Genomic DNA, 26,003 nt, shown 5'->3' with positions numbered 1-26,003 from the left:
TGTGCAATTCTGGGATGTTTTTTTAAGTAAAAATAAGTCGACGTGTACATGGTTATGGCGAATACGGTTTTCAATTAGTGCTAAAAGCAACAGCCATAAGATTTCCACCGAAAAAATAATTCTGCAACTTATTCAAATTCGAAACTGGAAGGGTTTAATTGCTATTTTATATTTTAAAACAAAATAATATAAAAAACTGTATTAAAAATTATCTGTAATTAATAAATGTACATTTTCTTTCTATTCATACTTTTTTACTCAAACTTACAAATAGCGCCAACCTGGTTGCGATAATACGTAAGTACCTGGGATTTAAGCTACCATGAAATTAAGCAATTCAAAGTACGCAATTCATGTGGCAAAGTCCTATTATTAGTAGTACTACTATTACTCGCCGTTGAGCAAGCTTCCGACCAGGATATTAACACCTACTCATAGAAATAAATCTTCTTCCAGCCAAATCCAGGCAGGAGGTTGGATGGCAGTCCATACAGCACTATCATATTTCTATAAAAATATCGGTACAAAACATGGCTTTCGAAGAAAGTGCATGTTTTCAGTGTACAGACATCATTATGGTGTTGTTTCACAAATGAACAGAATATTGCATTACATAAGACGGACAAAGGGGAGGATTATATATACAGTCAAATACCGAAAGTCCGCCGATCTGAAATCCGCCAACTCCTGAAATTCGCGTTGCCCCTCAAAATATAAACATTCAGTTTATAGATTCCGGAACCCGCAACATTGAGTACGAAATATCGAAGAAAAATACTTACCGAATAAATGACGTCATAATTACCGAATAATAATGAGTCACAACGGAAATACCCAATTATTGACATCATGATAAAAGTTTTTTCTCCTCTAATTTCTGCATCGAGGTAAGAAAGCAGACGATTCACTCAACTCTTCTTTCAAGTTCACGATTCACGTTGTTGCATTTTCTAAGCGTTGTTATTTCACGAGATTATTTAGTGCTGCCTTTTTTTTATCCGGATATTTTGTGGATAAATTAAGAATATTTTAAATTTCAACCCTTTTTAATACAATTACAGATAAGAAACGCACTCATGATTTTACTGCTTGCAACGTTGAAAAACGTAAACACGTTGTATTGACGGTAATGCAAAAAGTGCAAATTCTGCAAAAGACGGAGGTAGGTGCATTTTATAGCAGAATCGTATGGAATTGAGATACGATTGTGTATGATATACGGAAAAATAAAGAAAAGCTGTTGAAATTTTACAGCAACAGTCATTCTAACACCGGAATCCGAAACCGGAAATCTTTGCTTGAGGCGAAATCGGCAAACCTCGATGCTGTGTATATGTTACCGTGAAAGACCGAACTTGGAGAATGTCGACTTTCACCGGATAATGTCAACATTCACCAAATACGTAGGTGAAAGATCGAATATTGCATTACATTCTTGTACATTCGGACCCTCACCAGTGTATGTCGACAACCACAGATATTCTATGGTGTAGGTCGAAAAGAGAGGAGTATATGTACACGCTGTCATTGCAAAAGGAAGTGTTCCACAAATAAATGCAGTCGTAAAAAAAGCAAGGGCCTCTTGTGCAATTCAAAGTGTCATAATAGTTTAAGTTGTTGCAATAAATAAGATTTGAACCACATAATTTAGTAATTTTTTAACTTCTATTACTTTCCTTTCTCATTTTGAATGTACTGTGTGTTTTAAGTTCTTATGTTCTTATTTTAAGTCTCAAGTGCGTTTTTTCGCGACTGAATTACGGAAAAGAGAATATAATATTCTTATATATTCAACATTCGTCATTAGTACATGGTGGATGTCGACATTCACCGGTGTAAGTTAGAAATAAGAGTATTTGGAAAATATTTCGGACATACACCAAGCGACTGTGAATGTTGACATTCACCGGTGAAAGTCGACATTCTCCAGATTTCGGTGTTTCACAGTAACATATATATAATACAATGAATAATATAATCATTTGCACTTTTGCAGCTCTGGATGGTGGTTCGGTAAAACCATCGAAACTAGTCCTGTGAAAATTTGAAAATATAACGCTGATTTTTGTTGTTTGACTTCTGAATTACAATTTATATATGTAATAATAATTTAATGCATATAATAAGTTATTGCAATAATGTATATAATAATTTGGCTAATCTTTGGAATATGGTAACAGGTAGTTTGGCGACATTTTGGTAAAGCGATAAAGGTTACTAGATAGGACTTTAGCAATAATCTGAAAAGTACACAGTTCGAATCACAGATTATTTTGTCTCAGAGAAAGAGAGATCATGAGACATGTAATATGACATTTTCCGGAAAATTCTAATCGGGATTTTAGCTAATAAGCACTTAGAAAATATTTCGCTGCTAAAGTGCAGAATCGCCCACTTATTTGTTTGGCGCTTTTTACAAGAGTAAGAAGAATTGGATTTTTGTCAATTTTCTTTGACTTTTTAAGTGAAAATAGGTCGATGTGTACATAGATAAAGTCAAGAGTGTACTCTTGATCATATCGATCACATCAACGTACTCGTAGATGCTGATAACATATTATGTGTATGAATTATTATATGTTGATGCATTACTATCACTGCATGTTCAGAAAAATAATACAGTTACATACATAACAAAAAGTTCCATTCACTATAGTTCTTAATAATATACATTTTCATTCGTCCATTAAAACCCACTTATGTGCCATTTTTCATGAAATTTAATGCAATATTAAGGAAAGATTCTAAATTATATTACAAGCTATGCATAACACGAATATGAATGAAGTAATATTTGATTAAATGCCGCACATAACCAGGCACTGATAAGCAAAAACCTACATACATACAGAATGACATATTATTAGACACATAGATAATGACGCATTGTTATTGTGTGCAGTTACATAGCACTATTATCCTACCTTAGGGTACAAAGACAAGTATAATGCAAATTACATATTCAGAACAGGTAATATATAGCTACCAATAATATTCAGTACTGGAATACGATTACAGTTCTTCTTTGAGACAGTGGTCTTAAAGCGTAACTTATGAAAGAATACGATACATTTCATTTTCAGGATAATATATCTTATATTAAATCGTAAGAAAGCATTACAGTGCATTTTATGGAATAAGTTTCATTCATTTTTAATGCTAACATTCATTTTACTGCATATGTTTATTTCATTTAAAGCGTAAATTTCATTTTAGAGCGTACATTTACATTTTAAAGCATATATTATTCTTTTTACCTTACAAGTGTTTCAATGTACCAAAGTGTGTTATAGTGCTACGTATACTAAAAATACAAAATATGCTGAGTAGCAAGAAGGATAAGAATCACAGCGTGCCATGCAAAAGTTTACTGTCTTAAAAGGGGATACATACGGAACTAATGCTGCGAATGCGTAACCGTCACGTGGACTGTTATGCATTAACTCATGATATGTTCAAGTTTCTGCAATGTTGTTTAATTTTCTAGAACACTAACTGTACAAGCCCGAAAATGTTCACAAGAAGGCTTACGTAAATGGAAGCCAGTTTTATTTCTGCATTCTTATGCAAAGCGCTGTGAATCCCCCTGTACTTTAGTTATTAGAAGCGATGCAGGTACGATGAGAAGGGCTTATGTCCAGTGAGGAGCTATGTGAGATACTACGTATTACTCCTTCGCTTGTAGAGACATTAGGATTTTTTATGCTGAGAGAGAGAAAAATGAACAATGCCCTCGCCGGAAATCGAACCACGGACCTCTACAATACGCGTCGAGTGAGCTGACCACTACACCAAGAAGGCATTCTAAGAAGACGGGAGAAATACCTTATATACTCCCCCTTTTAGAAGTCGACTGAGGTTTAGGGGACCCAGTCGCCAAGTCCTGGTGTTGAAGAGTCATCATTTACCACCTATTAGTTCGAGCGCCACTGTAGAGAAATTATGTTGATTCAAAGCAGGAGAGCTGAAAATTGAGCAATACCCTCGTGGAGACTCGAAACACGGATCTCTCGAATACGCGTCGAACGTGTCCACCAGTACATGACGAAGGCATGCTAAGAAGGCAAGAGAAATACCTTATATACCCCCCTTTTAAAGAACAACTGGGGATTAGGGGACACAATCGCTAGTAGTGGAGAATCATCATCCACCACCCTTTTTTTAGTTCGGGTGCCACTGTAGAGACATTAGGTTATTTTGGAAGCAGCAGACGTGAAAAATGAGCAATGAAAAATGCTAAAGAAGGCGGGAGAAATACCTTATACGCTTACTTTTGAGAAATATTGATACAGCCTTCTTCCCCTTGTTTGCTAAATCCCAAGGCTCTTGCCATTTAGACCTTAGCCGTATAAAATATTTTCTCCCTCCTTTCCGACTACTTTTATGGTGTAACTGAATTGTACGTCCTACTAAAAATCGGATAGTCTGTTGTTCGAAACTTGGACAGGGCAGTGCGCATTTCTCAAGTCTGCTTCATCGATAGAACCTAATGACACTATAGCCATTGCCAAATCTTTTTTTTTTTTAAATTCAGAAAAAAAAAAAAAAAAACAAGGAATCCCACTGGCTCCTTCATGCTTGAGACATTATTGGCTACCACCTTCACATGCAGTGTGTTGCAGCATGTTGCTAACATAGCAGATTGCCCTGGCCTCCTGTGTGGGCAAGGTACAGGATCAGTCTTGCACCCAAGTATCTTTTCAGCAGCATACTCTGCATATTTTGAAGTGAAGGACTTCTACTGCGAGTTCTAGCTATTGCTGCGAGTCTTGAAGCGGAATCACTCTATATTACAATGCTATGAGTAGCCTGTTTCAAAGCATAGCGAATGGCTGCTTGCAGGGCAGTCAGTTCCACCTGAAACATAGAATTTTGTGTTAACATAGGTCTTTTCCAGATGATATTATTAAATTCCCACTATTAGCTCACACTCTCCCTATATCTTGAGGAGGTTTATTTTATTATTTTACTGTATTTTGTCAGTTTTCTACGTGTACTAATGTAGAAAGTCCATCTTACATTGCTTTACAATAAGAAAATCTAGGTTGCTTTATAATAAGTAAATGACTTGTTTTAATAGAATTTCATGAATATGTAAATATATATGATATCTACATTTATTGCTTTAAAATACTGACTAAAATTTATTCCAATAACTCATCGTTTTAATTAAACTTCTCTTCCTTGGAGATGATATACGAAAAATCTTTCCTTATCATAAATAATATATATATATATATATATTGTTAGCACATTTTTATTTGAATACTCGATGATAACTAACTTTTAGAAAGATGAATTTGCAGATACTATTTTACAGAAATTCAACTGAGGAATAAATGTTTCGTTCACATTAATAGCATGTAATCCAATCCTGAACGACTAAAAAAAATAAATAAATAAATAACAAAAACGCAATTTTGGAAGCACTGATATAGAAACACTATGAAGTTACAGCGCAGATATAGTTATGGCGTAAATACTTGATGCTTAGATCGCTGACCCATATAGAAAAGAAGCAAGTCGAGCCGGATTAAATTCCTTTTTCTTTTATTTAAATTCACATTTGTGACCACAATTCACTTGACACTCTGCTCGTGCCTATTACAGAACATTTACATTTTTGATAACTGTTGTGATAGCAAGCAAGCAGAGCGAAATTACGTCCAAACAGTGCACAGAGAGAAGCTGAAGCGAAAACGTAACGCATCAGTTTAGAATAAGAAGGGAGGGAGTCAAAAGTTTCAGTTTTAAGTTTTGGTTTACAATTTGATGAATTGATCAAGTGGCATCTGCATTAAGCGTTACGTGGGATCGCATGATTAATTTGAATGACGCAGTTTAGACTTATAGCGCTATTTTTAAGACAGAGGGAAAGGAAGTCTCCAAATTAAATAAAAAATAAAAGAGATTATAGCCAATTAAAATTAAAAGTTTGCTTTCATATTTTTTATCTTACACATTCCTCCTTGAAACAGAAAAAGGCGGAGCGATAGAGAAGCCGTTTTGAGAGAAAAAGCGTTAGAGCAACAAAATTTTTGAAAATGCAAAACATAAAATTAACTTTTGAAAAATTAAAAAAATTCCAAGTCATAAAATTTTAAATTCAACAATAATTTACTTAACCGATCAACATGAAATTTTCAAGAAATATTTTTGATATATTAGAAAAGGTTATAGGCTATAAAATATCTTCGTATGACTTTAATTAGCCGAGATATTAATTAAAAACTACTTTGCCTCTACATTTTTCACTTACTTTGTTGGGTTTTTCCCTATTAAAGAGATTGGGCTACGCGACAATTTAATTTTTTAAAAATATCTATGGAACGGGGATTGGTTGAATTTCGAGACCCATATCTCCTCTGATTCCAAACGTTCTTCGGGAATCCATCAATACCATTCTCATCTTCGTACGTCTTTAATCAGCTGAGATATTAATTAAAAACTCTGAAAACGCTAATTTGAATGAGACTCAATAGCAACATTAGGGATTTTTTCTTAGGTGTTCCTGTGTGGGTCCAATAAATTGGTGATCAAAACTATAACTTTCGATCTAATTATCCAAATTTCTCGAAATTTAGAAACTCGTGTCGCACTCGGAATGATAGGAACAATGGTGGTGGAACTGTTTTTGTCGCTTAAATTATTTCCAGCTTAATCGCAGATGAAACAATACCCCGCTTGCTGTTGTTAACTCTTTGTTGACGGGCTGCAATTCGAAAGCGACGGGGGGTAGCTGGTATCTGGTCGACTGTTGGGTTGTCGAAAAGGTCGAAGTTCACGGATTTACCCGTGATAAATCATTTAAAAATTAATAACTTGACTTACCGACTTAAAACTGTAATTAACTTACCGACTTGAAACTGTTATCAACGTTTCGACTTTTGTAATATATTTAATGTTTTGTTTCGTATTTTTTAAAGATCTGTTCCTTCGTGTTATATATTTCTGTTACTGTTGCTTGAAAAATAGCATTTACATTTTATATTTTTTTTACCTTTTACTGTGTGATATATCAACTATCGTTTTATCATTTTAAGGCGCTCGAATGTTCTTTATTTTTTAAAATAACCCTTTGGTCAGGCGTAAATACAAAATATTCGCGGCTTGTAGGTATTGAAGAAGGGCAGTATCTATTGAAATTTTACGCGGAGTGTATTTTTTAAATTCACACGGAGCTGAAACTTATTTAAGGACATCAACGCGAGCAAAGCCACGGGTAAAGCTGGTATTAGATAAACGGAGAGTTTCTTTTAGCAACTAATTCTAGGCTCGCTATAAGTAGATTCTGAATTGGCTAGAATATTGTAAAAAAGAAGCGTTCTGATTTTGCTGTTGACCAAGAAAATTATATTTCTACAGGAAAGGGTGGAACTGACTGGAAAGTTGTTCTCAATGTATCACGTGGCAGAGAATTTTAAAAATGCCGTTAAAGTTTTTGAATTTAAAACAAATAATTTAAAATTATTTCTGACTAAACGTCAAGGAAACAGAAAATAAGGAGTATTACAAGCAAAAATCTTCACCCAAAATAGTGGATTTTGGGACTTTGAAACGAAAATATCTTGTTATTAACAGGATAGTTGCCAGAAGTTTATACAGTAATATAATTCAACTGATTAAATATAAAATATATAAGTCTTCAAATCTATTAACGCATCCTTATCTAATAGCCCTCCTCTAGGGTTACCAATAATGCTATCATAACACATTAGTTAAAAGCTTAAATTTGAAAGTTAATGCCAGGAGTTTTAAGAAAAAGTTAATAAATTGAGTAGGAATATTATTTTCAAAGAATTTGCGTAAGTAAAATTAGTTAACATTTTAAGTAATCTATTTCAGTACAAATATTTTTATTCAAGTAATTTAATTAAATATTATGTTGCCAACAACTTTTCTTAATAAGTTGGTGTGTTACTTAATTAGTTTAATAGTTGGGAACTTAAAATCTCTTGTTTTATCAAAAAGTTTCATTTTCTTGTAGTTAATGACATGCAAATCTAGATAATCAATTCCTTGATGACTTGTATTGGTCTTATTAAGAATTAAGCAAGAGGGGCAAATTTGTGTTATTTCTACTGACACTTACCTGCTGTTTTAAAATTATTGGTAGCAATGATATCATCTTTGTGTCTGAAGGTACTTGCAAAAATTTTTAAATTAGTTTTATCCAGTGACTGTTGAAACTGTAATTCTATGGTAAATAAGTGCAGACTACAAATCTGCGATGAGAAGTTCCTGCTCATAAAGTTTTAGTTTATTTGTTTAAAAACGCTATTACAAATTCAATAAGTTATAAAAGACTACACAATTAAGGACACCTTTCCATTTGTCTTCTGTTAAAACTGTAAGCACTGCAGATAAAAAATTTCTAAGTAGTGGTAGATTATTGTAAATTTCTTTCAATGGAAGAAGCATAGTAAAAAAAAAAAATTCAAAATAAATAGCAGTTAATTTCTTTAATATCTAGATTTTTAAGAGCAATAATAACTGAAAGGTGATTATAAATGGTCCAACAAAAACTGTGATGTTTGTCTAGTTTACTTGAGAGCAAATAAGTACTCAATATTCAATTGTAATTTTTAGTGTCATTAGCAATTAATCTGAATTTAAGTGGTGTCATTTAATTTGAGCAGAATATGAAGGTTAGAAAATGTATTGTAGTCAGATGGAGTAGAAATTTTAAGCTTACATTGAATAGTTTGTTCATAATCTTTAAGTTTGTTGATAATAAAGACTTCATTTTCAGTTCTTTTCTGTAAGTAATTGGCGGATTAAGTTCTGCTTCAATTAGTAGGCTGTGAAAATTACTTTCATATAACACTGAAGTTATTACTCGCTTCATCTATTTTGGTGATCGTAAATTTGTGTTTAAATTCTTGTATTTTATTCTTGATAGCATTCCAATTTAAACTGCCTTCAGACATGAACTTCTTATAATGCTTAATTTTTTTTAAAAACCTCCTCTTTCCATTCTAAGAAGGCAGTATTAGGAAGATTGATACTTATCCTGCTTTAATAATGAATTCCTTGATATTTTTTTCAGCACTATTGAGGCAAAATATTTTGCCAATTACGTTTGTAGGGTTTATATTTATTTTAACTAACATTTATTTTAAGCTATCTTTCCTGTCAAGCCTTTACTTTCCCCTAGAATTGCCAATGCCAGAGTATGTAAATTGTAGTAGAACGCGCAGTATATTCAAATTTTAGCAGAAGTAAGTTGAGTTTAAATAGAAGGGAAACGAGATTGTATGTGTGCTTTTTGAATCGCGAGCGTGAAGGTTGCTAGGTAGAAATTTTAAGAACCGCGCGTTTCGGCCTGTGTGCCTATTTCGGCAGTTCGTTGAATCTTCAACTGCTTAATCAGTAAGCTTGCTGAATCTCAACTGTATCTTAGAACGCGGTTAAGTTAGTTACGAATTTAGAGCCTCGTAGGTAGTGATCTCGTTATTTATTCATCCTGTCATTTATTTTTAGTTTCACATTTCTGTTTTGTTAAACCGCCGGGTCGGCGTAGTTTGCCAGCGTCAAGTGAACGCAGCTGTTATTTCTAAAGTGGAATAAAAAGGGATTTAAACCCTTCTTACGAGTTTGTGTAATTTACAGTTCATAGCAGTCACTACCACTGTTGCTGACAAGTTGGGGTCACGCAACACTATACGTTGACTGGTCTGAATTTAGTTCCAAGTTTCATCAGTTTCCTTGAAAGTAGCAGAAAATTTTCCAGATTTCCTGTAACTATGTGATTTTAGCTATCATTAACAAATGCACGAAATTCGGGTTCTTTGCAGTAACAAATTAGTATCTAGGTCATGGTGGTTTGTGAGCCAGTTGCAGACCTTCATATTTTTCGAGATCTTCATATTCGCTCTATCGAGTGACATTCGCTCTATCGTTTCTTGCCAGGGTAGAAATTGATGATGCTTTCTCATGGAACATTCTGTGGAGAGATGAGTGCCATTTTTATCTCAATGGATCCGTAAACACACAAAATAGCCGAATTTCCACACCGTGCACGAAATCTCATTAAATTCCCCAAAAGTCACTGTTTGGTGTGGTTTCACAGCCGAATTCGTAATTGGTACATTCATTTTTGATACCATCACTCCGACAGGACCCCCAAACGTGCACCATAAATGCAGAAAGGTACCACGAAATGCTGCAAACGTTTGTTATTCCACAACTTCAGCAAAGAAACCGTCTCCAACAGAGAATCTTTATGGAGGATGGTGCTCCGCCACGCATTAGTAATAAGGTAAATCATCTGTTGAGCCAAAACTTTAGTGATGATAGAGTCATAAGTCTCAGTTTTCCAGATGCATGGCCGCCTCGTTCCCCTGACCTCACGCCATGAGATTTTTGGCTCTGGGGTTATTTGAAATCTCAATAACTGAAGTTATTGAGATTTAAAATAATATTTATGTCGGTGGAGTATCAAATTTGTCTATTCTAAAGGATAACATAACAAAGACAGGGCGGAATATTCCTCGTGATACGTTACATGCGGTTGTGGAGAACGTTGTGCACAGAATGCACGGTGTTATTTCTGGGAACAGTGCTCACATTGAATGTGGTCCAATTCCTCACCGGTGAAGTTAATGTAGTAAATAAACATTAATAATTTAACTGTACGATTGTTCGTCTTGATGTCCCATGTCTTGATTAGTCTAAATACCAAGTTTGGTGCCATTTCGGCTATTAGATCGCGCTACAGGGCGCTCCAAACACTGTCACTTTACAAAAGATCCCCCTGTATATAATTTAAAGTTAAGTTGTAAGAACAAACGAAATAAGACCTATGTGGTCAAAATTTTGCGCATTGTGCTGCATAATTAAGGAAATTAGATAAATTTTAGTACGCACGCTAAAAAGTTACCAAAAACTGTGGCTCCGTGAAAACTTCAACATAAGCATATTTAGTTGCTATGAAATGTGTGTAAGAGGAGAAAAATACAATATTTGAATATTTGCAAGTAAAATTAATAAAAAGCAAGCTATATGCTAAACGAATTAAACAATTTTTAACACATTAAAAAAACAAATAAATTTGAATGAGGTAAAATAAAAAGCTAAACAAATAAAGTAGATTTAATATACAGTAAAATACAATCAATTGATCTAGGCAGAAATTAAAATAAATATTAAAATTTAAGAAGCGGTAAATGGTTAATTAGCCCATATATATATATATATATATATATATATATATATATATTAACAAGCAAGGTAGTTAGCACAATACCGTAAGACCAAATTGGTCTAGATAATTTTTTGCGCAATATGCTGCAAAATTAAGTATATTAGAAATTGTAGAAAGCTCGCCAAAAAATTACCAGGAGCTGTGGCTCCAAGAAAAGTTTAACACGTTTTTTAAAAAAACAATGTCATTGAAGGGTGAAAAATTACGTTACACGAGAAATTAAACACAGTAAAATACTAAGCGTTGGAAACTAGTAATGGCAAAAAATACAGTAAAATACCTATCGAGATGACACTTGAAAAGTTAAAACATAGGAAAAACAAACGATGGAACAAGTTAAAACATAAAACAAGCATAATCATATAAAAATATAAAGCGGAAAATGGTAAATTAGCGGAATTCGAAGTCCAAACTGGCTTTTCAAGGGAAATTTCTAATTGTACGTCGAATCAAGCTAACTCCATTACAAAATTTTTTAATTAACTAGACAAAGTGTCTTAGAAAATTTATTAGTCTCAATTCTCTGTTCCAATTTCCCGACGCGTCCGTACAAAATGACACTTTAAGGTGTTAAAATATGTAAAAACAATTCCGATTACATCAAAAATCAAGATAAAAATAAAAATAAAAATGAATAGCAGTCTGCTATTAGTCCCAAATATACAACAACTTACGGGCTGGACTTGCAAGCTTAAAGAATTGTACCTTTATAAAATTTAGAAATCTGAAATTAAATTTAAATGAAAACTAACATAGTGGGTCTTGCTAAGACCAAGAAAAAGGTTTTAAGTAAAAGAAACAGTAAAAACAGACCTGTGGCTATGAAAAGCTCTCCCTCGTAAAACTAAGTAGAAAAGGGGTTGTAATTCCCTTCTGTGTCCTTTAGCGTTATCCCACTTGTCGTGTGACGTAAGTAGGGGGGGCACAATGTCTTTGGGTATCAGCCAATACGATTAGACTGTCCGTTAGCTGTAACTCGTCCCTAATTTTCGAAGGGGATCGGAAAATTCGGAAAAACGTGGAAAGATTTCAAAATGGCGTCAGTCAAGTTGTTTGAAGAAAAAAATTGTTTCTTAAAGTGAAAATTCAGCTAAAACTACTCAACATGGCCACAAAAGTAAGAGTAAAAAGGAAAAAACAGTCATTTTGTTAATAAAAAGTCGTAATTCTTCAAGCTAGAGGGCGATCAAGCTACTATGAAAAACGAAAAGGCCCGATTTGTTAATAAAAGTAGTATAATTGGCCATCAAAGTAATTTAAAACTATTTAAACTATAGTATTAAAAGTATTGTGCCAAAATTTTTTGGAGGAAAGAAAATGTAGTAACAAGAAAAATCTGTACATTTTTATAGATTCTCTGAATAAGCTTTATACCGTCCCATTGGGCTTTAAGCATAAAATATCACTATCTAACTCAAAAAATCTAAAAATTGGTAAGGCTAATGCCAGCTTTTTTTAATGTATTTTTAATTATTTTATGAGGAATTAGGTTACTTTTCAAGATAGTTACGAAGTATAGTATTTCTTCTTGAAGGTGTTTTGTAGTATTGCAGATTCTTTTTATTCTGAGTAGCTGTGAATAAATTGTGTTAAGGATGACTCTTTTGGAAATATTTTAATTCCAGTTGGTTAATTTTAGTGTGGAAAAATTAAATTCTCTTCTTTTGTCGTAAACTTTTATAAAATTGTAATCAATAATATGTAAATCAAGGTAGACTACATTATGCTGCTCTGTATTTGTTTAATTTAGTTTTAAGCGCGTAGGATAGATATTAGCAATTTCTATTTTGTTGTAGTTATTAAATGCAATGACATCATCAATATATCTATAGATGTGTTGGTAAAATTTATGTTCTTCTGTACTGAGTGAACGGACAAAGGTCAATTCTTTTGTGAAAAGGAATAATTCACAGACAGAACTTGAAAAATTACCTCCCATTGGAATTCCCTGCACTTGTTTAAAGATGCTATTGTTAAATTGAATAAAATTATTGAAAAGTACGCTGGAGAGGAAAAGTTGCCATTTTTCGTTGCTAATATTGGTAGAAATTTGCGGAAATAAATCTGGAAGAGCAAGTAAGCTTCTAAATATTTCTTCAAATGGTCGAGTACTATAGAGGTTTTCAAAGTCGTAGCATTGGATATGGTCTATTTTGAGTAAATTTACAGTTTTTAGAACTAGTTCGTTACTTGAAATCATCCAGTTGTAATGCAGATCCTTAAAATCATAGTTATTAATTAGGTCACGTATCATTTGAAGTTTTTGTGCAAAAAGATAATCTATTTCTTTAAGATGACTTTTGGTACTATTAGCTATGAACCTGAATGTTATTGGAGACTTATGAAATTTTGGTAGGGCATAGAGATTGGCAAACCTGTTGTTATATTTCTGGGGATGTATTTTAATTCTTTTATGTAGTGCGTTAAATTTATTGAGAAGAATCTTAGTGCTGGTAGTAATTTTTGGTAAGTGCATGTGTTATTTAACTCATTATGCAGAAGGTTGAAGTAAAATTGTTTTCAAATAACACTAAAATTGTTGCTGGCTTTGTCAATCTTCGTGATGATAAAGTTATCTTGCAGTTTTTGAATAAGATCCTCTAGATGCTTTTTATTGTGTAAAGAGTTGAAAAAAGGTGACTTGAAAAGCAATTGTTGAAATTCTTTAATTAGTGCAGCTTTCCATTCAAGAAAAGTTGTAGTCGGTAAATTGGATCTATTACTAGCTAATATGATATATTTATCAAGATCATTATTGAATTGTTTGAGGCAAAAGTGCTTATTAATACCGAAAGTAGGACGAAATTTGGTGCCAAGTTACATAAGGGTTCGCAATTCTATATCTTCAATGATATTAAGATCTCCAGTAATAACATGTTGGTGGAAAGGATCGACATATTTTTTGTAGACAGGTATTAGGCAATTATATTTGCTATTTTCTTGTATAACGTGGTGGTTGATAACAAGTTGACCTAAAGTTTTTTCAAATTTAAAACAAGGCTTAATTTGAAGTTGTTGGTCAGGAAGCCAAGTGTTGAAATTTTTTAAATATGCTAGGTATTTTTAGCTGATCGTAAGAAGGGTGCTTGAACTGAATAGTACAAAAAGTTTTTTGTGAAAAAAATTACTATTTTTTAGTTTAAAATAGCAGGAGTCAACAATCAGATCCTTGACTATTTGGAAGCATTGAGAAGGTTGATTTATTATTTTAATCAGATTCCATAAGGTAGTATTCTTAAAGGTATGAAGAAGTTTTATGGCATTGTTAGCGAATTCTTTATGTTCAAGGTAGGAATTAAGATTTTTAATAATTAATTTCAGATCTTGTGTTGAAAAAAATTTTTCGTTTTTGGAATCACCTCCTCTAGTTCCTTTGGTAGTAGTATTGCTAAAAAATCTGAATTGTCCATATAAAGAGATTTCTGACTGTCTATTGGTGGTATTACTAAGATAGGCATTTAGTCCGTAAGGCTAAAGTGACTTTTTTTTTAAGTATGTAAATTGACTCCTTAAACAGTCTAAGTTTGGTGTTTGGTACAATATCAAGCACATTAATTTCTATGTTATTAAAATTATGTAAATTATAATGCTCAAGAATTGCTGTATGCTGACTATCTTTTGTGCTATTATCGTTTTTATTTTAAAATTTTTGGTATGAGATCTATGATTATTCATTCTGAGGTTGAGAGGTTTTTTTGTTTGACCTATATACGTGAGGGAACATTCTTTACAGGTAATTTGATAGATGCAATTGTAAGTCTTTCGTAAATAAAGTGATTGTGTTTTACAAGAAGTAGAAGGAGAAGGAGTAGCATTAGCCTCACAGGTTTTTCAAAGCTGGTTGCTTCATTTAATTATTTCTATGTTATTGATTTGAGCCAGTAATTGAAAGTAAAGAGGGAGCTAGCCTGCTTTACAGTGTTTTTTGGAAGGAAGAATAACCTATCCTAAAAGTGGAACTGTAAACAGTTTCCGGCAACTTATTAGCTAAAACTTAAAAACCTAAAAACTTAAAAAACTAAACACATCTAAACTTACTGAAACTTTTTGCGCTTATAACTGCGAAAAAGAAATAATATTAACAAGCAAGGTAGTTAGTACAGTACCGTAAGACCAATTGGGTCTAGATAATTTTTTGCGCAATATGCTGCAAAATTAAGTATATTAGAAATTGTAGAAAGCTCGCCAAAACGTTACCAGGAGCTGTGGCTCCAAGAAAAGTTTAACACGTTTTTTAAAAAAACAGTGTCATTGAAGGGTGAAAAATTATGTTACACGAGAAATTAAACACAGTAAAATACTAAGCGTTGGAAACTAGTAATGGCAAAAAATACAGTAAAATACCTATCGATGTGACACTTGAAAAGTTAAAACATAGGAAAAACAAACGATGGAACAAGTTAAAACATAAAGCAACATAATCATATAAAAATATAAAGCGGAAAATGATAAATTAGCTGAAAAGTACGCTGGAGAGCAAAAGTTGCCATTTTTCGTTGCTAATAATGGTAGAAATTTGCGGAAATAAATCTGGAAGAGCAAGTAAGCTTGTAAATATTTCTTCAAGTGGTAGAGTACTATAGAGGTTTTCAAAGTCGTAGCATTGGATATGGTCTATTTTGAGTGAATTTACAGTTTTTAGAACTAGTTCGTTACTTGAAATCATCCAGTTGTAATGCAGATCCTTAAAATCATAGTTATGCTTCAATCATTGTTGAAAGTCCGATCTGGCTTTTCAAGGGAAATTTCTAATTGAAAGTGGAATCAAGCTAACTCTATTACGCGTTTCGCCGAAACAGAAAATTGAAACTTTTGCGCTACAAAATTTTTTAATTAAATAGACAAAGTGTCTTAGAAAATTTATTAGTCTCAATTCTCTGTTCCAATTTCCCGACGCGTCCGCACAAAATGACACTTTAAGGTGTTAAAATATGTAAAAACAATTCCGATTACAATGACATTCCCTTCAACGACATTGTTTTTTTAAAAAACGTGTTAAACTTTTCTTGGAGCCACAGCTCCTGGTAACTTTTTGGCGAGCTTTCTACAATTTCTAATATATAGATATTATATATGCACACAGTTATAAAGGCATCTATGTAAACAAATGTTTATGTGAACAGGTACAAGAAAATTATATTTTTTGTTGTCGTAATGTAAAAGTGAAGAAATTATGCTAACTTAACAAGTAAACTGCGGCGGTACGGATTTGAAATGAAAAAAAGAATTTTATGAATTTTTTCCGATCAGATAAGTAAAGAGAAAAGTTCCTAAGAGTATCCTGACAATTTTTTATATAATTCCAAACACAAAAATAGTTGCATTTCACTTTTCTGGGAATTCAAAAGCCAGTTATTGTTTAAAGTGAGCAAATTAAAATTCAGTATTTTGTAAAGTTTGTTAAGATCTTCATGATCGCAAATTATTTATTGAAGGCAGTATATAGAAATAATACATTAATTAAAATTTTAATTCATGTAATTTAATAATTCAAATCATATATTCCATGCCTTTAAATATCTCAACATAAACTAACCTTCATTTTAAACTTTTTCCGGCATTTTTTTAGTTTTGAGAATTTTCCCCCAGTCAGGCCCGCGCCGACAATAGGTGCAAGGTCGTGCGGCGCATGACGGCGCTGAGTGAAAAAGACGCCGGGCAATCATTAAAACAAGCAGTTCGTCTCGCTGCCTGTCTGAACAAGAAAATTCTTGTCTTATTTGAACGCCCCTCCGGGGTCGACTCAGGTAAAACCTGGGAAGCTACTGATTAAGATCTGTACCTAGGCAGTCTCGGACACGGGTGTTTAAAATCAGTTTCCAAAGAACAGGAGTCATCGCTAGCGATGGCTGCTTCAGACTCGACAGGGATCATATGGCGTTCTTGTCCGTTCCGGTTCAGCTATATAGTCAGATATTCATGTTTGTCCGGGGAGGAACACCCCCGTCGGTGGAGTTGGCCAATTCAGGAAGCCTTTAAACTGCTTGAGGTTTCCAGGTAGCGCCTGGAGGCTCAAAACTGTATATTCATATCCTTCTATTGCTTTCCCCTGGGGGCGCCTAAAGCCGGCATCTATATACCATGATGTAGTGTTAGCAGGCCGGATTGGTGGCCTGGTCTGTCTGACAATGTTTAAGTGATTTCGTTCTGCTGTCCGGCATTGGGGCCCTTGTTGATGGCAGGTGTTTTTACCATCTCTCCAGAACGGGGACGTGCAATGTGAGTTGCTGGATATTCCTGTCGACTCAGCTTAGTCTTAGCTCGTTGGCTCGACCGATAGGTTAGCGGCTTCTTGGATCACTTCTAGGGATTGGGGCATTTAACTGTGCTAAGGCTGCCTCGAGCTTGCCAGGTCTGAGTGCCTCTTTCTTCTAGCACACTGTCTTATTTGACCGAAAGCTATAACCAGGACATGAGTTCGTCTCTTATTTGAACGTGAAAATACGTGATGCCGATGAGTATGTAAGACGCATTCGACAAATTGCTTAATCTTTATTTTGTGTCTACTGTTGTAATAATAGTAATTTGTTACAACGTTTATCTTTTTTGTTATTGCTTATTGTTATTGTTTTTTCTACATAAAAAAAGGTAAGTGCAGTTACATATTATGTTAAACTTAGGTTAATTTTTAATTTGGAAAATCAGCGATTTGAGCATAATTACTCGAAAACTGTTTACCTCTCATCTTTGAACCATTGTCATAATCTTGGCCGCGTAAATTATTAATGTCTAAAACATTTTCCTCTAAGTCATTAATAAGAATGTTGTTCGTTATTCACCGGTCGTATCTGTTGAAACACAAAATACTAAAAACCTTTCTTCAGTACTCATATCTGTATTTTCTAAATTAAGATACCTCATACAAATTAATAACAGCTCTTGATGGCTGGCATCAGGGGTACAATCAAGTAAAATAGAAAAATACTTTGCCTGTTTGACCTTACTTAAAATAATTTGCTCTATATTATTTCCTAATAAGCTAATTGTTTCATTTAGAATTTTTATCTTCAAGGTACTGAAGCATAATATTTTAAGTTTGAATTTTATTAATATATAGAGACATGATAGGGTCAAATTTTGGATCATTTCTATACACTTTAAAAATTAATATTTCTCGAAATTCTTGTTTCTTTCGAATAACTTGTTACTGGAACCACGGAAAGAAGCGCAAGTTACGCCTGTCGTTGGCAACAGCCTTGAGCACCTTACAGGTAACAGTGCGATTTGGCTCAGCTTCGCCCCCAGTTTTGATGAAGAGCATCCTGGGGGACGGGTTCGGCGTCTCTCTCCCCTCTACCACCAACATTCGAGAGGACTTTCGCCGCGCATATTTAGAATGCCCCCCATGCCGCACGGACAATATACCTTTACAAACATCCATGCCTTCTCCGAGATTCGAACCCTGGCACTTTGGCACCGCAGTCAGCAACGCTAACCGCTATACCGGTTAGGTGGCTTTTTGTAACATAAATATATGCATAATTTTTCAATAAATATGTTTGAGTGTGGGTTTTAATAAAGCACAAAATGTTTGAATATTTAAACAAAAGATAAAAATGTAATTTTTTTTGTTTTTACATATTATTATGTTTATAATGCTTCATTTTAAATGTTAACCAAAAGCAAAAGGCGTCATTGCATAAAGGCGCTCGCTAGACATTTGCACGACGGCGCCGATTAGGCTTGGTGCGGGCCTGTCCCCAGTTAATTATTAGAATTTCTCCTTCTGTTACTGTGGATGATAGTACAAAAGTTGAAATATTCCTTATTCAAATTTCATTCCATTACTGTTTAGATCATATCCCATCTCCTTCCTGGGATCTGGAAGGAAAAATAATTTAGCGATGAAATATTAATATTTACCCCTTCCAGCTTGGCATTTATAATTTCATCAAACTTTTTTAACATTTTGCTTCCTCTAAACTCAGTTTCTCACCCCTGCTCACAGCATTTTGATGCTTGGAAGTTTGTGCAAAAATGAGCAGTGCGTCACGGACTACTTGCTAACCCAAATCTGTCATTGTTAACAACTTAGACACCTAGACCTCAGCAACAGTCTATTTCAAGACTGTATATTTAATATTCTAAGATTAATTTTTCATTAAATCTCTATGTATTGGATGGAAAGCCAGTTCAGCTTATTATGATTTCCTAACTTTAAATTTGCCATAAACAATATCAGAACACTTTAATTTTACAAAACAGTTAACAAACATACTTCATGGAAAATATTAAACTTCGTTTACATTCAAAAGATTGCTCAATTTGAACTTTACGTTGCAATGTACAGAAGTTGTTAATATCTCTTCTGCAATGGTGGCAAAATTTGAACAGCATAGTCTCTTGGACTAAAAATGGCAGCGTTATATTTACACTAAAGATAAAAATCCTTCAAGCTAGGGGCGCAGTTAAACTGGAAAAGCTTCTTACTGAATAAAATTATGATGTCCTTACTCGACGCAAATTTCACCATAATATAACAGCTGTTGGACAAGACATAAAATCAACTGCATGTTTACAGAAATAAAATAACCCTTTCTTTGGAACTCTTCTATACCTTTCTGAAGAAAGTGCTTTCAGGAAGGAAAAGAACTGGTGTGTCGAAAACAGATTTTTCCGGCTTTGCGTTATTGCGGCCGATAGTTTAATTGTTATCCTGGTGAGAAGTTCTGAGCCAACTTAGAATTTAAAATCAATTGTGTAGCCTCTGACTACTAGGCTTAGTTTAAGATTTGAATTTGTTTGTTACTTTAAGATTCATAGCTACAAATGGCGGTTATTTTTTAAGCACACGACATGCGTTTGTGTAAAGTACTGATGCGATAAAAAGGTTATTTTAACCTTTTGAAGTCCCTATCGTTAATTTCTGACACATAGATAATTCGCATAAGTCTGTTGGAAGTTTGATGTTTAGGCTGTCAAAGAAAGTCAAACTCTGTACATTATAAATGCAAAATTATAAATAAATAAAGATTACTTTACTACAGTAAGTACCTTAGTTTTTTTTTTTTAGGGTATGTGAGGATAGGGCGACGATGAGGATTGTAGATCTTTACATGGGAGAGGGTTGGCCAAAGTCTGATTCAACCTCTGAAGGCTGACCAACAAATAAAGGAAACGTTTGTGATGAGGAAGCTGTATGAGAGGTGGTAAGAGCTGATATGTTGCCTGAGCCAGCAACATCGATATCTAGTAAAAATTGTTATAGGAAAATAAGTGTCTAAACTTGTCTGAACATGTTCTTTCTTCCTTTTGGTGTAAATAAGACGATGTCACTGTATGGCAACGTGCATTTTTAAAAATTTTTGACATTTAGAATTCGCTTTTCGATTCCGAACACGTTTCACTTTTGGAAAGGTTTGTACATAAATCTGGAAACTTGGATACTCTTAAAAAGGCATCTGAGGAAAGTATACAAATTGAATGTTTAAGAAATGTGGAGAGTGTGTACTGTAGTCTTCCTAAATTTAAAATTTTGAAAGGTTTAGCAGCTTTTAAACTTTATTTTTATTGTTCCTGTGTTTGATAGGAATACTTTTAACTTATGTTTTACCACATTCTATAAGCCTTATACAGAGCCGGAGCGAGATATTTCGCCGCCTAGTGCAATTCTGAAAGTCCTAAATCCTGTTGCCCAGTATTTCACTAAATTCTAAAAAGAAATGTCCGTGCCTAAATTTTGCTGGCCAGACCCTCCTCTAGATTCTAAAAATTCCTCCATCTCTAAATTTTGCTGCTCATTACTTGTCTAAAGCCTACAAATTTTGCTACCCAGTGTGACGGCACAGATGCATTATCCCGATTACTTTAATGCAAGTGTCATAAGTATCTACATAATGCCAACACATTAATAGTTCATTAGGAATAAAGTGAAGTTGCTCCACAAAATAGGTGTTTCAATGAAGTAAATAGAATCCTATCATTGGTCTTACAAAAAGCATTTCGTATATATAATTTTCTTGAAACATAGTCTTAATTATAAAAATCTCTTTGAAAGAGAGCTTTATTCTAAACGTATTTCAGAAAATCCTTAAAAATTTGAATTTGATTCCACGTTTTTCTTCACTAAATTAATACCTGAGTGTATATCTCGGCTACCATAGTTTTGCACTGCAGTTTCTATTTCGAACCACTGATCTTTTGAAGAAATAGTCAAGAAACCTATCACCTTCGAGGTAAATACCAAAGACTTTCCAGAAACTACAAAAAGGGTTCTTAGGTATTGCTACTGAAGTGTAAGCTTCCTGTTTCCAGGCACTTACATCTGGAAAACTTTTGATGCACATTAGCTATCTAACGCATGTGCATGATCTCCTTCCTTTCCAAAGTGGTAAGCTCCAAATTTGACATTATTTGGATACCTAATGGATATCATGCATTACATAGGGTTAAGGAATTACTGATTAAAATGTATTTCTGTTACTATTCTGTAGCATAATGAAGAAAATTAAGAAAACTGTATTTTACCCTTCTATAGTACATTTTGAAATGGATTATTTAATAATTTAAAACTTTGAATAAGCTGTATTTTAATTATTAAATATTTTAATTCCCTAAATTTGCACATCGAAGTCACAGATGGCGTTGTTATCTATACCGCTTGGTGTAAACTTCAGGCTGTGTCTACCCCAAGGAGGTTAGAATAGAAGGAGGGAAGGTTCAACTCAAACGGTGAAGCTTGGCGGCCATGTTACTGTTATCACTGTGACTTGTGCAAGGAAGTCTGTAATTGTAACTTTTTTTTTCCTTTTCTTTTTGAAGCATGTCTGCTTATATTGCATATGGATGCACAAATAGATTTTCGAAAAATATTCCTGGCATTACTGTTCACTCGTAAGTATTTTCTTTTTTTTTTTTTATGTAATTTCATAAATATGTTTAAAAAATGTCACAATGTCATGTTGTTTTCTTTCCAGATGTGACAAAAAAGACTTAATAATAATCGAAACATGTTAAATACAATACATTTTAATGCTTTTTCTTACAGCTGGTATCTTCGTTCCTTAACATACAATGATATATGCTAGGATTATATGCTTGCTGTATAATTTGAACGCTTAGATAATTCGTTTTATAATTTTCATGAAAAGTAAGAAATCAATTGTTACTATTTTTATGAATTGTAAAGGTGTTAAATAAAGCAACGCTTTTCCTTATGTATTAATTATTATTCATTCTTAAGTTTTGTGAACTGTTACGAATATAATTTGTGCATTTGATCAAGATAAACTGCTCTGTTGTTAAAATGTTTTTGCATAAGCTTACAAATTTCTGGGCAGTATAGCGATAAACGTAAGTAAAATATTTACACAATTGAACATGTGAAAAGATATATCCAAAAATTTATATAGGTATATTTCTGTAATTCAGTTTAATTCAAGGTAATTTCTTTGAGATTCATAAATATGAAACGCGCATAAACTGAAATCATTGAATTCACATAAATCTGTTTTATTTTATTAAGATTTATTTTCTTGATGATATAAGGTTGTTGATTGTGAAGAGAATTTATTTAATACTTTCATTTAAAAAAAAAAAAAAAAAGCAACATGTTACCATTTTTTTAGATAATTATCTGCTATTAATTTCAGGTAAAAATTATTCTTTAATAAATTATAATAATATTGCGAATAAATCAGAAATATCACTTCTTAAAGAAACAATTGGAAAGTATACCAGAGAAGTTGCTAATGAAACCTAAACAAATTCTTGATATTATGCAGAAACATAATTTGTAAAGGCTTTAATGTTATGCACATGCATTTAGATTTCGAAATATTTCTTAATGATTTTCTGTACTTAGTAAATTACAGATATCACTTTTATAACTTTAAAACAAAAAACTAACAATAGCGAAGCATTTCATTATAAATTTAACATATTTTTACTGGAAAATTCATGCATAGAACAGCTTACAAACACGTACGTTTCACTACCGTATTGCAATGTTTTGAAGTAACAAACATGGACGCCGCTTGTTCCGTGGAGTTTCATTCTCCGATAGTGGAGGAAACTGCGAACCCTCCCTCCTTCTATTCTAACCTCCTTGGTCTACCCGTACGACGTCGGACGTTTAGCTGAAACATGGTAAAAATGCTAAACGTACGACTAGTTGCGCAGAGACACTTTCGTGATTTCTGCGCATCCCGACCAGTCGTAAAGAGATGTTTGTTTACATTTGTGTTGATTATCGGAAGGGTGAATTGCTTTTCCGTGTAGTGCTAGAATGTCAAGAAAAAGTTATTTTTTATTTCGTTTGATGACTAATTACTATCATTCTTTGATAGATATCTAAAACATTATATAAAATAAAGAACTTTAAATATATCTGAATATTATTTCTTGTTTTAAATTGCTAATGTTTGATCATTTTATACTGATGCGGAGTTTACACAAATAATCAAAATTTCTTGAAATTCTTATCAACAGATTTAAATAAATCATGCATGCAAGCAGTAAAATCACATTCTTATGAAACGAAATTGAAAAATCGTCTTAAAACCTTGTGTAACTTTTCTGTCATGCGTAGCTAAATATTTCTATAAAATTGCATACAGAAGCATTTATATACATAAAGAGTGTGTTCAGGAGATTAATTCAGAAATGTATGTGCATATGCTTGTATGTACGGATGTAAGTGTTCATGTAGCATATGTATATGTGTGTGTGCACAGATATACATGCATACATACATTTTTGAGTCTGGTCTCGAAAAAGTCTTGCTGAAAAAGAATGTAAACAAACCTCCCAGCTCCTTAAAAAAAAAAGTTTAGAAATTTTTTATCATAATTTTGGTTTCTACAGCAAACTTTTGTGGGTGGGTTTGTTTTAAATTCTTAGAAGAACTCAAATTTTAATATAAAGACGTGAAAATTTTTGACCTTTTGATAGATGATTTATTAAAACACAATTGACTCTCCTATATTTAATATTGAAAAGAAGGAGGGGGATATGTGCAAAATTATAATAAAGATAATTCTAAGGTATTTTTTATGAATATATGTGACTGATTACACACTCTGAATATAGAAAATAATCGCTTACAAATGACTTATGCAGTATTTGTTTTATTATCATATCCTGCCCCCATAAGCTCAAAAATAAAACGTTATACAGGAAAGTCATTTTACCTCCAAATATATTTTATGGTATTGAAGTATGATAACAGATGATTATTTTTGTTAGAAAAATTATAATGTTATGAATATTTTCTAAAAAAATATTTTCCTGAAAATAATTATACATTATATTCAAGCATATTTATATATTAATATATATATATTATATTCAAGTAATAGATGACATATTTATATATTCTATTTAAGAAATAAATGGCAGCACTATGTCTTGTCATTAACTTTATCAAAAGAACTTACAGGTTCAAAGCACCTAATTTCTAGTATAAGAACTGTACTTCGAATGTCCTTTTCTTTTTTTTTTTTTTTTTTTTTTTTTTTTTTTTTTTTTTCTGTAAGAGTTTTGCTTTATACTATTTACAGATGTCTAAAAATGCTTGGCCTGTTTTATCTAAATATGGAAATCTGAAATAGTGCAATATATTTGTATGTATATAAAGTAAAATAATAGTAAATTCTACATAAGTACATTATTATTCTAAGATAATGTATTTAAAAATATTCAGTTTAATGCAAATATGTGAATCAATTTATACATATAAATTTTAAGTTTTAAGTAAACAATCAAAAAAATTTACCTTTTTATCAACTTATCTTGCACATATATACATTATTACTTTTCTTTTCCTATAAGAATAAACTTAATCTAATATAATAATCTAAAAATAAATAATACACAACATCTATTAAGGCAGACCATTTTTAGTACAGTAACAAATAATACAAGCAATATAATTTAATACTTTCAGTCGTCAGAGAATGAAGTGAGTTTTGTGAAGCTATTTAATGAACAAATCTGAAAACAATTTTTGATGGTTCTAAAATACAAGTTCTAAAAGAATTAAAATATGTACATGAGATAAATGCCGCTCTTTTTGTTTTAACCCCTTTGAATAAATTTTAACCAATTTGATACTTTTTTTTACTTCTTTTCAAAACCTTGAAATACATGAGAAACTGATTTCAGGACCAATACATTTCAAGAAATATTGCTAACTGCAATGAATCAGCACACATGTATGACTTCATCAGAACCATCAGAGTGTCTTGTATTACCTTTTGTTAGCATAAATTTAGGTATTTTGCATAATGAAACTCGAAAGGCATACGAAACGAACGGTGCACCAAGATATATATTGGCGAGAGAAAGTAAAGTTCCTGTGCAATGCAGTATATTTGATTTTTCACCCTAGCTACTTGTACCTGGCCAAAGGTCTAATCCAGTAGTACTTTCTTCTCTTTCAGGTACGATGGCAAAGTATGTTCGTGTTTCTCCTTTTTTTTTATTGCCTAATATAGGTAAGTCTGATGATATTTAGTACTGATGATGATTCTATGTAAGTTATTCTTTTGAATACTTCAATTTTAATGTCTGTGAAGATTATTACTTTATTGTTATGCTTAAGTTAAGCAGAATTATCCTATTTTATTAAATAAAGATTTCGTAGTTAAAATTTTTGACTTATGATTCTTTAATTCTGTGCTTGAGGAAACGTACTCATTACGCCTTCAGTGCTAATGCACAACTAACAAAAGATTATGAGACTGATAAATTGAAATTTTGTAATGTTGTAAGATTCCGGGGGCATAAAGTATTAAAACGCTTTGTTGAAAATACTAGTTACAAAGTTTAAAAGAATAATTGTAACAAATAATGTGTA

At 32.7% G+C, this 26,003-nt stretch overlaps 1 long non-coding RNA gene across 1 annotated transcript; it reads right to left on the bottom strand.

Annotated features, from left to right (window-relative positions):
- Positions 1-2,631: 2,631 nt before the first annotated feature.
- Positions 2,632-24,970, bottom strand: LOC146993354 (uncharacterized). Its single transcript, XR_015038357.1, has 2 exons — positions 24,921-24,970; positions 2,632-4,857 (listed from the first exon to the last, which is right to left on the bottom strand). It is a non-coding gene; the product is annotated as an uncharacterized LOC146993354 (long non-coding RNA).
- Positions 24,971-26,003: the final 1,033 nt, after the last annotated feature.

The sequence above is a fragment of the Stegodyphus dumicola genome, chromosome X1 (genome assembly GCF_044657685.1).
Source record: "Stegodyphus dumicola isolate Sdum_Otavi_A_Nest chromosome X1, ASM4465768v1".
In the NCBI taxonomy this organism is placed as follows: Eukaryota; Metazoa; Arthropoda; class Arachnida; order Araneae; family Eresidae; genus Stegodyphus; species Stegodyphus dumicola.
This window is presented reverse-complemented; position numbering and strand designations above follow the sequence as displayed.